We start from the raw sequence: 12,234 nt of genomic DNA, 5'->3' as shown, positions 1-12,234 counted from the left end.
CAAAATTAATGGTAGCACAACCATGAGTAAAAAGACTGGGCTGTCTCTGCAGCCTTTTGGGGGAGGGGGGAGCTGTCCCGGCAGCAATCCCTTGAAAGCATCAGCTCTCTGTCCACTACGGTTTTAAATTGAAAAGCCGAGGCCCCAGGACATCATTGGAATAATAAAGGACCTAGAGTCTCTGCTCAGTTTCAGCTGAGTATGCTCGTTAACAGCCATAGAAACAATGGCCTACAGCAAAGCCCCTGCGTGGGTGAGTCTGTTTCTCGGAAACAAAGGGGACAAGCATGGAGGATTATTCCAAGACAGGGATACGTGGGGAGGAGCAGGGATTCCCTGCTCTAAGCCCAGTCCAGGAAATGAGCACAGAAGGGCCCAGAGCTGCTGCTAAAGCAGCTACACTAGAGATAAGAGGAAAGTCTCTATTTTCCAGTAAGTACTCCAAAGCTGAGGAGAAAGAGGCTTTGAGGAGGCAGAAAGCCATTGAGAAAAGTTGTGCTAGAGCTGAAAAGGAGGTGGAGCAAAAGGGAATTTCTCGCTCTTCAGTATTTCAACCAATAGAGATGGAGCAGCAGGGCATTAGTGCCAGAGCTGCAACACCAGAGGGAGCTGGTGAGCAATCAAACCAAACAATCCTTTGTTTGGGAGAGGATGAATCATTGCTTGGATTGCAAGGAAAGTTTCAGGACTTTGGAAATCAGTGGCAGCCTCATCTGAAGAGGATGAGACTGGTACCAGAGGCAACATACAGTCCCATAAATGCAGGAGCTAGATCTCCTGCACTTATGAATAAGATGAAAGCTCTAATATCAGAGGTTTTAATGCAGGTCATGTCTGAGCAAGAGGATCAGACCAGCCCTATAAACATGGAGAGAATATCAGACCAGGATCACCCCTTGCCAGCAAGGAGTCAAAAAGGGGGCCTGGTGTTACATAGAGTTAATTCCTGCATCTCATCCACTCCTAGTGAGGTGTCATTTCCAGGAGAGGAGGAACAAAAGGGGACAGAATTCTCTGATGAAGAGGAAACTGTGGAAGATACCCCAGCATTTAATGGTCTGTTTCGAACGAGTCTGTTTAAACTATTGCTAAGCAAGGCCAAAACAACAACTGGCATGGGTGCAGACCCGATGACAGCTGGGGCAAAACCATCTGTGACAGACCCAAAGGATAGACTCTTTGCAAGCCCAATGGTGGAATGTGAGACAGTTCCTTCCCCCGATCTGTTCAGAGAGGTGGTGCAGGGACAAATGGCCCAACCAGTGATTTTCCCAACGCCAAGTGGGAACAAAAGGAAGATGTATAATGTAGAGCCAGAATTTGCAGAGTCTCTACAACCTACAACAATTGATGGCCCAGTGGCTGCCTCAACATTCTCAAGCATCCTAGCCAATGAGGCAGAGGAGGGCTTGAAAGGAGAGGACAAGAAGGCAGAGCAGACCCTTCATGAGGTTCACCAAGCAGCAGCTTGGGCAGTCAAAGCTACCACAACCGCCTCATTTTTCAGCAGAGCTGTTCTGATCTGGCTTCAGGAGATGCAGGACAGGGCACCACCTGGTGATCTCCGATCACAACAGGATTTTAACAGAGTAATAGCTACACTGGAATTGATAGCAGACGCCACTCTCAATGGTGCTAAGTACGCTTCCAAAGCCATCACAGCGTTAGTAGCTGTAAGACACTTGGTTTGGCTCCGCCATTGGCAGGTGGATGTAAAACATAAATGGAAGCTAGCTTCTGCCCCAGTCAAGGAGAACAAGCTATTTGGGGAGTCCATAGAACCTATATTGGTGGAAACCAGAGACAAGAAGATTTTACCTAAAATATTTGGGCACGCCCAGCAGCGCTTCTCACCCTATACACACAGGCAGCCCTTTCTGGCCACAGATGCCAGTTTTGGTCACCTGCAGAACCAGAGACTCCCCACATACAGCCAAACCCGTCAATCGGACAGGATCGGATTTAAAGACAAGACAGGACAACAGTTTCCTGGGAGAGGTTCATTCCGGGGCTCAACCAGTAGGCCTTTCCGATGCAACAAGTGACAGCAAGAGCAATCCACCCATTGGCGGAAGACTGGGCCTATTTGCCGACCAATGGGTGACAATAACAGAGGATGCCTGGGTCCTGAACACAGTAAAGCGAGGTCTAGAATTCCTATCCACACCCCTGAACTCCTTCAGAAGGTGCCCAATATCAAGGGACAGGACAAAAAGGAACATCATGGAAACAGCAGTTCAACATCTGCTGAACATCCAGGCCATAGAACCTTCCACAGAACGAACAGGGACAAGGGTTCTACTCAATCCTGTTCATGGTGCCAAAGGCTTCCGGGGGCGGGGGGGGGGGTGGAGATCAATTTTGAGCCTCAAACATTTAAACCGTCACATAGTATACAGAAGATTCAAAATGCAGTCCCTCCAGTCAATACTGGGGAACATTTGAGAGGGCGACATCTTGACATTGATAGACCTCACGGAGGTGTACCTGCACATTCCCATTTTTCAAGCTCATTGGAAATTCCTATGATTCTGCTATGCCAGCTGGCATTACCAGTACAGAGCCCTTCCATTCGGGCTATCCTCAGCGCCCAGAACGTTGACCAAACTGCTGGCAGTAGTGGCAGCACATCTCAGAACCATTCCAGTTCGCGTCCAATGCTACCTGGACGACATATTGATACAGTCCTCAACAAAGGCCAGAGCAAAGGAGGACTTGGAAATAGCGATACAAGCACTGCAGAAGCATGGATTTTCTGTCAACTGCAAGAAGAGCCACTTGACTCCAACCAAGTGACTGCTACATTTGGAGGCAGTCATAGATACCACCTCATGCGTGGTGTATTTGTCACAGGATCACCAAACCAGCATAAAAGCACTGGCGGATCAGATCCTAACAGCCAGAGCGGTGTCTTTGGATCTGCTACTGCAGCTCCTAGGCAAAATGGTGTCCTGCATAGCAATCGTGCCACATTGCAATGGTTCCTCCACCCACATCAGAGATCAGGCAGGAGCCATGCCAGAATCAGGGTGTGGGTCCCACCAAGGGGTGTGGCTTCAAGGAGCCAAATCGACTGACCATCACAACAGATGCCAGCCTATTCGGTTGGGGGGCACATTGCCAGTCCCAGATAGCACAGGGTCAGTGGTCCCCAGCGGACCTCAAAAACAACATCAACTGGCTGGAACTCAGGGCGACTCACCTGGCACTAAAAAGGTTCCAAAGGATCGCAATGGGTCGACACATACTCATATTGACAGACAACGTGGCCACAAAGGCCCACATAAACCATCAAGGGGGGAGACACACTCCAAGGCGCTCATGCAAGAAACAGAACACCTGGGCCTCTGGGCGGAGAAGCATCTTCTTTCGCTCAGAGCAGAACACATCTCGGGGTCAGCAAACATACAGGCAGACTGGCTCAGCAGAACAAGGCTCAACCACTCAGAGTGGCGTCTACTTCCCGACCTATTCAAGGAGTTGGCGGAAAGATTCAAGAATCCAGTCCTGGATCTTTTTGCATCCAGAACGAACACGCAGTTACCAAGGTTCTACACAAGATTTCCCACTCCGGGAGCGGAAAGAGCCAATGCTCTCCACAGCCCATGGCCAAAGGGACTGTTATATGCATTCCCAGCACTACCATTGATTCCGAAAGTGATCAGAAAGGTAATGGAGGAGAGGGCAGAGGTCCTGCTCATAGCGCCACACTGGCCCAGACAGCCGTGGTTTGCAGATCTGATCAACCTGTCGGTGGCCAGACTGTTATGTATTGATACATTTCAGCAGGAGTTTCAAACCTGCCTTAGTTGCTGATTGGCTGACAGCCTCTCCGAGATTGTATATAAGGAGGGCTGCAGCCTCAGAGTTTTTGCTGAAGTCTCACTGTATATTAAAGAGCTGTTGTCACTAGCTTGCTTGTGCCTCTCATTATTCCCGAACCACTACATTGGCGACGAAGGTGGGATTGAGGCCACAAGAAGCGAACCAGTGAGACCACGAGCTTCAGCTAGGCGACGAGGCGAACTACAGGAGGCATACTGAACATGTCTGCCTACGTTCCGCCCAAGCCTTTTGATCCGGCCCACGAAAAATGGGTCTCGTACCTAACGAGGTTTGAGTGCTCGCTAGAAGCCAGCGACATGCAAGGACTCTCCGCAAATCGGAAGAGACCCCTCTTTCTAAGCCACTGCGGACCAGATGTGTTCGAGATGGCGGAGTCACTTTGTGAGCCAACACCGGTCCAGACCGTTTCCTGGGACACCCTGATGGCAACTCTTCGGGCTCACTACGCTCCTGTGCCCTCCAAGTTCGTGCAACGATACCAATTAAGACAACGCGTGCAATGAGAGGGGTAACCGGTCAGCGCTTACATGGCGAGCCTACATAAAGCCGCAACACATTGCGACTATAGGGACTTGGACGATGCGCTGCTTGAGCAGCTAATCTGTGGCGTTCGAGACATAAGACTACAAAGGCGACCACTCGCTAAGCCTGATCTAACGCTTGCCGGAGCCCTAGACAAGGCCAGGGCTCACGAAGCCTCCACAAAAGCCGCAGAAACGCTGCAGCGCCCGCTGACCAGCAAGGACAATCCCAAGTCCACACCAGTGCATAGGGAAGACGCCAGATCCAGCTCGGAGTCCGAGTCTGATGAGGACGTTTTCCGCACAGAGCACCAAAGAAAAGACGCAGGCAGCCCCCGGCGTAACTGCCCCAGCTGTGGTGGGAATCACGATAGACTGTCCTGCAAATACAGAGAGGCTATTTGCAGGCGTTGCGAGAAAAAAGGGCACTTGGCACGAGTCTGTAGAGCCATACTACCCAGAAAACACCAACCACGTGAGCGCCGCAGCCAACCAGAATCAGCGCGCCAGAAGCATCCAATGAGAGAGGGCAGCGCTAGAAAACGGTGCGAATTTGAACCGCGAGATGGCTGCAGCATACACGTCGACCAGGCCAGCACGGTAATCGAAGACAAGGTCAGCACGGTGGTCGAAATCAACAGCAAACCATGCACGGTGGAGATCGACACCGGATCAGCTCTCTCCATAAAGTCGTGGGCAACCCTGAAGACCATCCTGCCGTCATTCCAGAAGGACCAGCTATCCAAACAGAGACTGCGCATCCTAGACTACCAGGGGAACCGGGTCCCCGTCGAAGAAGTAGGCACGTTCCGAATCACCTACGGAGACTTCGAAAAAGACCTGCCGCTAACAGTCGTAACTAAGTAGCTGCCCAGCCTTCTGGGCATGGGATGGTTCCGAGCCCTTGGCATGGGTTTCACCGGCGTCCACCGAATGTCCGAGCCGTCATTGAAGGACAGCCTCCTGACCGAGTTCCAGGACGTCTTCGGGGACACGTTGGGCAAGTATGTGGGGACCCCTATCTCCCTAAACTTAGACCCCAACATAGCCCAAATAAGACTCAAGGCCAGATGGGTGCCTTTCGCATTAAAACCAAAGATTGATGCAGAACTGGACAAATTAATTAAACAAGGAGTTCTGGTCCCCGTTGACCATGTGAAATGGGAAACCCCCATAGTGACCCCAGTTAAATCTGATGGCTCAATCAGAATTTGTGCCGACTACAAGTGCACGATCAACAAGGCTTTGCAGCCGAGCGCCTATCCGGTGCCGATCGTGCATCATCTACTACACTCCCTGGGGCCAGGAAAATTTTTTGCCAAATTAGACCTAGCACAGGCCTATCAACAATTACCCGTTGATGACGCCATGGCAGAGGCGCAAACAATTGTGACTCACAGGGGTGCATTCAAATGCACCAGGCTCCAGTTTGGGGTGAGCGTCGCACCCGGCCTATTTCAGAGCACCATGGAGCGCCTCTTGCAAGGGCTTCCGGGGGTGGTGCCCTATTTTGATGACGTTTTAATCAGCTCCCAGGACGAACATCAACTAGGGGACAGAGTGAGAAACGTCCTAACCAGATTTAGGGAAGCGGGACTCAAACTTAAAAAGAACAAGTGTATGATCGCTGTTCCCTCTGTCGAATTTTTGGGGTACAAGGTGGATGGCACAGGAATCCACCCCACCGAAAGCAAAGTTAGAGCTATCAAGAGCGCACCTGCCCCCAAATCCAAATCAGAGCTCCAAGCCTTCCTTGGACTGCTCAACTTTTACTCGATGTTTTTGAAAGGCAAGGCCACCGTCGCAGATCCCCTGCACAAACTGCTAGGGAAGAATGTTCCGTGGGTTTGGGGTAAAACAGAGGCAGCCGCATTTGAGGCTGTAAAGAAACTCTTATCTGAGGACAGCTTCCTCATTCAATACAACTCAGCGCTACCGCTTGTATTGGTTTGTGACGCCTCCCCCTTCGGAGTTGGTGCCGTCCTAGGCCATAGACTGCCAAACAGCCTAGAGGCGCCCATTGCGTTTTACTCTCGCACTCTGTCCAGCGCTGAGCGAAACTATAGTCAATTGGACAGAGAGGCTCTGGCTGCGATTGCGGGGGTTAAAAAATTCCATGAATATCTCTATGGCCGTCAATTTGAACTTGTGACAGACCACCGGCCCTTGCTGGGACTTTTGGCCGGTGACAAGCCCACCCCTGCTGCCCTGTCCCCACGTTTAACCAGGTGGGCCATCTTCCTGTCGGCCTATTCGTACCAGCTTGTCCATCGACCTGGACGGACCTTGGGCCACGCGGACGCCCTCAGCCGCTGCCCCCTTCCCGAACTGCTTGTCAACCCCACGCCGGAAGCCCCCGTCCTTCTGATCGACGCTATGACTTTGGGACCTATCTCCTCTTGCGAGGTGGCTAAAGCCTCTGCTAGGGACCCTGTGATTCACACTGTGATGGGCTGGGTCCTTAAGGGGTGGCCTGTCAAGGTGGTCAGTGGGGAATACCAGGGTTATGTTAACAAACATAACGAATTGTTTATGCAAGGGGGTTGCTTGTTGTGGGGTGATAGGGTGGTGGTACCAACAAAACTGAGAACGAGGGTCTTGGAGTTACTGCACGAAGGGCACCCAGGAATAGTTCGGATGAAAAGCTTAGCCCGCAGTTATGTTTGGTGGCCCAACATGGACCAAGTCATCTCCGAGTGGGTGGGGAAGTGCAGGCCCTGTCAGGAATCTCACCCCGATCCCCCGATAGCGCCTATCCGAGAGTGGGAGAAACCAAAGGGCCCATGGGGGAGGATCCACATTGATTTTGCCGGGCCCTTCCACGGGCAAACATTTTTGATCATAGTCGATGCCTTTCAAAATGGCTCGAAATCATACTCATGTCTTCAACCACAGCCGAAGCAGTCATTAAGGCTCTTTGGAAATTATTTGCCACCCACGGCCTACCGGATACCCTTGTATCTGATAACGGGCCTCAATTTACAGCGACTCAGTTTGAGAGCTACCTGGCCGGACTGGGCATTCGCCATGCCCTGTCGGCCCCTTTCCATCCGGCTTCTAATGGCCTTGTTGAACGTTTTGTAAGAACGGCCAAAGAAGCATTGTCCAGGCTAGACGACGGGGACTGGCAGGCCAGGATAGACCAATTTTTAGCAGTCCAGCATGCCACACTATGCACGGCTACAGGGAGAAGCCCAGCCGAACTCCTCATGGGCAGGAAGCTTCGGTGCGTGTTAGACAGGCTTCACCCTAACTACTCACATGACAACTTTCAGGGAGAGACCACCAGACTAAGGCAGTTCCAGGTTGGGTCCCCGGTATTCGCTCGCAATTATGCTAGCGGACCTCTATGGGTTGCCGGAACCATAGTGGGCATAACGGGCCCAAAATCTTACACGGTAGACGTAGGGGTAGACAAAATCTGGAAACGCCACATAGACCAACTAAGGAAGAGAATAGTCAGCGAGGCAAACATCAACTTAGAAATCTCCGAACCTAACTACAAAAACTTTCCCAAAACAGCTAACTCAAGCCCGGGGTCGAGGGAATACTTAGCTGACAAGCCCTGGTTCCAGCGCTGCCCCAGCGAGTCGCCACTCCCAGCCGGGAATAACCACGCCCCGGACAAAATCCAGGAGGTTCCATTGGCGGAGCCGGGAGAGACAGAGAGTCCCTCCGACCAGCTCGACGCCCCACCAAACACTGAACTGCGCAGGTCGACCAGAACGAGAACTCGCCCAGGTCACCTGTGAGATTTTGTGTGTACTTATGTAAATTTTTGAATGTTAGTGCCTTCTGGGAAGGGAGGGGTGTTATGTATTGATACATTTCAGCAGGAGTTTCAAACCTGCCTTAGTTGCTGATTGGCTGACAGCCTCTCCAAGATTGTATATAAGGAGGGCTGCAGCCTCAGAGTTTTTGCTGAAGTCTCACTGTATATTAAAGAGCTGTTGTCACTAGCTTGCTTGCGCCTCTCGTTATTCCCGAACCACTACACAGACTGTGGAGGATCCCCATGGACAGAGTAACTCTCAGCCAGGGGGATCTACTACACCCAGAGCCACAGTGGCTTCAACTGACCGTCTGTCACTTGAACGGGCTAGGTTAGGTCAGCTCGAGTGCCCCACCAGGGTTATTCAGACAACACAGGCCTCTAGAAGGCCTTCAACCAACAGGATCTATGACGCCACATGGAGAGCATTCTGTGGTTGGTGTGATTTTTCATTTTCATTTTATTAAATTTGATAAGACGCGTATCGAACCAACCACAGTATCAGTGACACAAATTCTAGTATTCTTACAGGAAGGCCTGGACAAAGGCCTGTCTCCCAATACCTTACATAGATAGGTAGCGGCGATAGCATCAGTCTTGGGCAGCGGGAGGTTGGGGTCAATCACCCGGCACCCACTGGTGCGCAGCTTCCTCAGAGGAGCAACCAATCTAAAACCCCCAGTGGTTCATAGATATCCAACATGGGACCTAACAAAGGTCCTGCGAAGATTAATGGTAGACCCGTTTGAACCGTTATGCTCCACCGGTTTAAACATCCTCACCTGGAAGGTGGTCTTCCTCGTGGCAATTACTTCCGCCAGACGAATATCTGAACTGGCAGCCCTGTCCATAAGAGAGGACTTATGTATTTTTCACCCAAATAGGGTAGTGTTGCGACTAGATCCCACTTTCCTACCGAAGGTGAACTCCACCTTCCACAGGGCACAGGAGATAGTACTGCCGGATTTCTGTCCTAAGCCGGTACACGAGTTAGAAAAGAAGTGGCACTCTTTGAACGTTAGAAGGGCAATACACATCTATCTAAAGAGAACAGCTTCTATCAGGAAGACAGAATCAATGTTTGTTTCAATTAGACCAAGTTCAAGATTTCACCATCGACAATAGGTCGGTGGATTTGAGCATGCATTACTAAAACCTATGAACTGCAGTTGTTGCCACTGCCCGGACAAGTGATGGCCCACCCAACAAGGAGTGCAGCTACAACGGCGACATGGAATACGCAGGCTTCCATCGAGGAAGCGTTCAGGTAAGACCAACACTCTTTCCATTTCGTCATAGGTCTGCGGCACTTCACAGCCTATCGAGATGGTATTGGGGTTTCAGGGATGATTCCAGTCTCATCTGTGGCTGGAATGCAGCGACTACATTGGCCTCTGGCTCTGGGTGGCTTTTCCTGTGGCTGGTTCTCTCTCCCCCCCCCCCGAATGGCAGCCCGGCAGGACGGAGCTGACACAGTGACTTCATATAAATGTTGAACAGGAGCGGAGAGAGTACCGAGCCCTGTGGAACCCCACAAAGCAATGGGCGAGGGCTGGATCTCTCCCCTCCTATCAACACTGACTGAGAGCGGCCGCAGAGGAAGGAAGTGAACCAGGATAACACAAGGCCTCCCACTCCCATCCCCCAAAGCCGCTCCAGGGGAATACCATGGTCGATGGTATCAAAAGCTGCCAAGAGGTCAAGTACAGCAAGGATGGATGCACTACCCCCATCCCTCTCCCGCCAGAGATCATCCAAAAGTGCGACCAATGCAATTTCTGTCCCAAATCCAGGCCTGAATCCTGACTGGTAGGGGTTGAGATAATCCATTTCATCCAGAAACCTTTGGAGCTGCCGCGCAACCACCTTCCCCAAAAAGGGAAGATTGGAGACAGGTCAGAAATTATCCAACTGGGTGGAGTCCAGCGATGGCTTCTTAAGAAGAGGGTGGACCACAGCCTCCTTAAAGTGCTTTTCCAATAAAAATTAAAGCAGGTTTTCCAATATAAAGGGCCCTTTTCAAGGGGCACTTTGAATCATACTTGTACAGGTAGTCCTCGAGTTACAATCATTTGTGTAGTGAGCATTTGAAGTTAAAATGGCACTGAAAAAAGTGACTGATGACCAGTTCTCACAAGACTTTTGCAGCAATGGTCACATGATCAAAATTTGGGCGCTTGGCAACTGGCATGTATTTATGACAGTTGTACTGTCATGGGGTCATGTGATCACCATTTGGCTGGCTTCTGACAAGCAAAGTCAATGGGAGTATCCAGATTTGCTTAATGACCACATGATTGACTTAAGAACTGCAGTGATTTGCTTAAAAACTGTGGCAAAAATGGTTACAAAATGGGGCAAACCTCAACAACTGCCTTGCTTAGCAACACAAATTTCGGGCTCAACCGTGATTGTAAGTTGAGGACTACCTGTACAGGTAGTCTCCAACTTACAACCATTTGTTTAGTGACCATTCAAAGCTACAGTGGGACTGAAAGCAGTAATTTATTACCGTTTTTCACACTTATGATCTTTGCAGCATCTCCACGGTCACGTGATCAAAATTCAGACTCTTGGCAACTGACTCATATTTATGATGGTTGCAGTGTCCCAGGGTCATGTGATCATCTTTGGCGACCTTCTGACAAGCAAAGTCAATGGAGAAGCCAGATTCACTTAACAACTGTGTTACTAACTTAACTGCAGTGATTCACTTAAGTGTGGCAAGAAAGGTTGTAAAATGAGACAAAACTCACTTAACTGTCTCACTTAGCAACAAATTTTGGGCTCAGTTGTAGTTGTAAGTGGAGGACTAATGTGCATGCTGAATCCATCAACAACTTCTTAAACCATGTGTGTCACACAGTCCCTTGAAAGGATGCAACTGAACAGGCAGTGTGTGAGCAACCCCAGACAATTTTAAGGATATTTTTTCGCTTTGGATTTGAAAGGTTGCACAACCCTAATCTAATATGAAACATATACAGTTTAATTTGATTGCCATATTTACTCCTTGCATTATGTTGCACTTTGACCTCTTTGCTTATAGTGACAGCTTGAGAAAGAAGGTTATGATATCTTTGTGAGGGATCTCACGAAGATCGATAGTTCGTTGAGGGTGCTTCCAAGAAAAGGCAGCACGCAAGGATGCAATCAACTTAAATCTTTATTTAGAAATAAAGTAGGTAAAATGAGTTCCCTGGCATGGAGGCATCCATGCCTGGATTGAGCCCATGGATCATTCCCGTAGGAAGGTAGAACAAGAGCACAAAGAGCAGCCCCTGTGCAGGGGTTCTTATAGGGGCCCCTGGCCCCTCCCTTACCAATGTGTGAGGGGGCCGGAGGGCCATTAACTTTCTCTAATGGGGCTGCAGGGGCCGGAGCCCCTTGACCCACCAGTGGGATCAAAAGTCCCTCTTTGCTCCCATCTGGTGGCCTTTTAAGAAACTTCCATGGCTGGCACAAAACACCTAACAATTTTAAAATATTGCAATTTCTTTGTTCTTTTTTAGTATAATTTAGTAATATGACTCTTTGTAGTGCAATAACAATATAGTCAAACCTTGTGCTCGCTTCGGCAGCACATATACTAAAATTGGAACGATACAGAGAAGATTAGCATGGCCCCTGCGCAAGGATGACACGCAAATTCGTGAAGTGTTCCATATTTTTAGGTTGTATAATGCATTATTGGAAATAGACTCAGAAACGGAATTGGTTAAGGACTGTATGATAAAATGGGCACAAAACTTTCAGGAACCAGTGATGATGGAAACGTGGGAAAAGATTTGGGTCAGAAATGTTAAATTTACGCAAGCACAAAATTTGAGAGAGAATTTTTATAAAATGTTTTACAGATGGCACTTAGATCCTAAAAAATTATCATGTATGTACTCAAATTTGCAAGCTAAATGTTGGAGATGTGAATGTAATGATGCAACCTATTATCATATATGGTGGACCTGTAAGAAGATTAAGGCATTTTGGATAAAAATTTGGTGGGTGATGCAGAACATTTTGAAAAGAAGGTTGAAATTTACTCCTCAATTGTTTCTATTGGGTATAACTATGGACTGTACAGTTTCAGAGACTAAA

General features: G+C 49.4%; 1 non-coding gene across 1 annotated transcript; it reads left to right on the top strand.

The window, feature by feature from the left end:
- The first annotated feature begins 11,704 nt into the window (after positions 1-11,704).
- On the top strand, positions 11,705-11,811 carry LOC139317775 (U6 spliceosomal RNA). The gene has a single exon (XR_011600476.1). It is a non-coding gene; the product is annotated as a U6 spliceosomal RNA (small nuclear RNA).
- Positions 11,812-12,234: the final 423 nt, after the last annotated feature.

This window comes from Pituophis catenifer, unplaced genomic scaffold (assembly GCF_029215685.1).
Source record: "Pituophis catenifer annectens isolate HBS135680 unplaced genomic scaffold, rPitCat1.0.hap2 SCAF_5, whole genome shotgun sequence".
Taxonomy (NCBI): Eukaryota; Metazoa; Chordata; class Lepidosauria; order Squamata; family Colubridae; genus Pituophis; species Pituophis catenifer.
The sequence above is the reverse complement of the archived record's forward strand: the minus strand, read 5'-3'. Positions and strand labels throughout refer to the sequence as shown.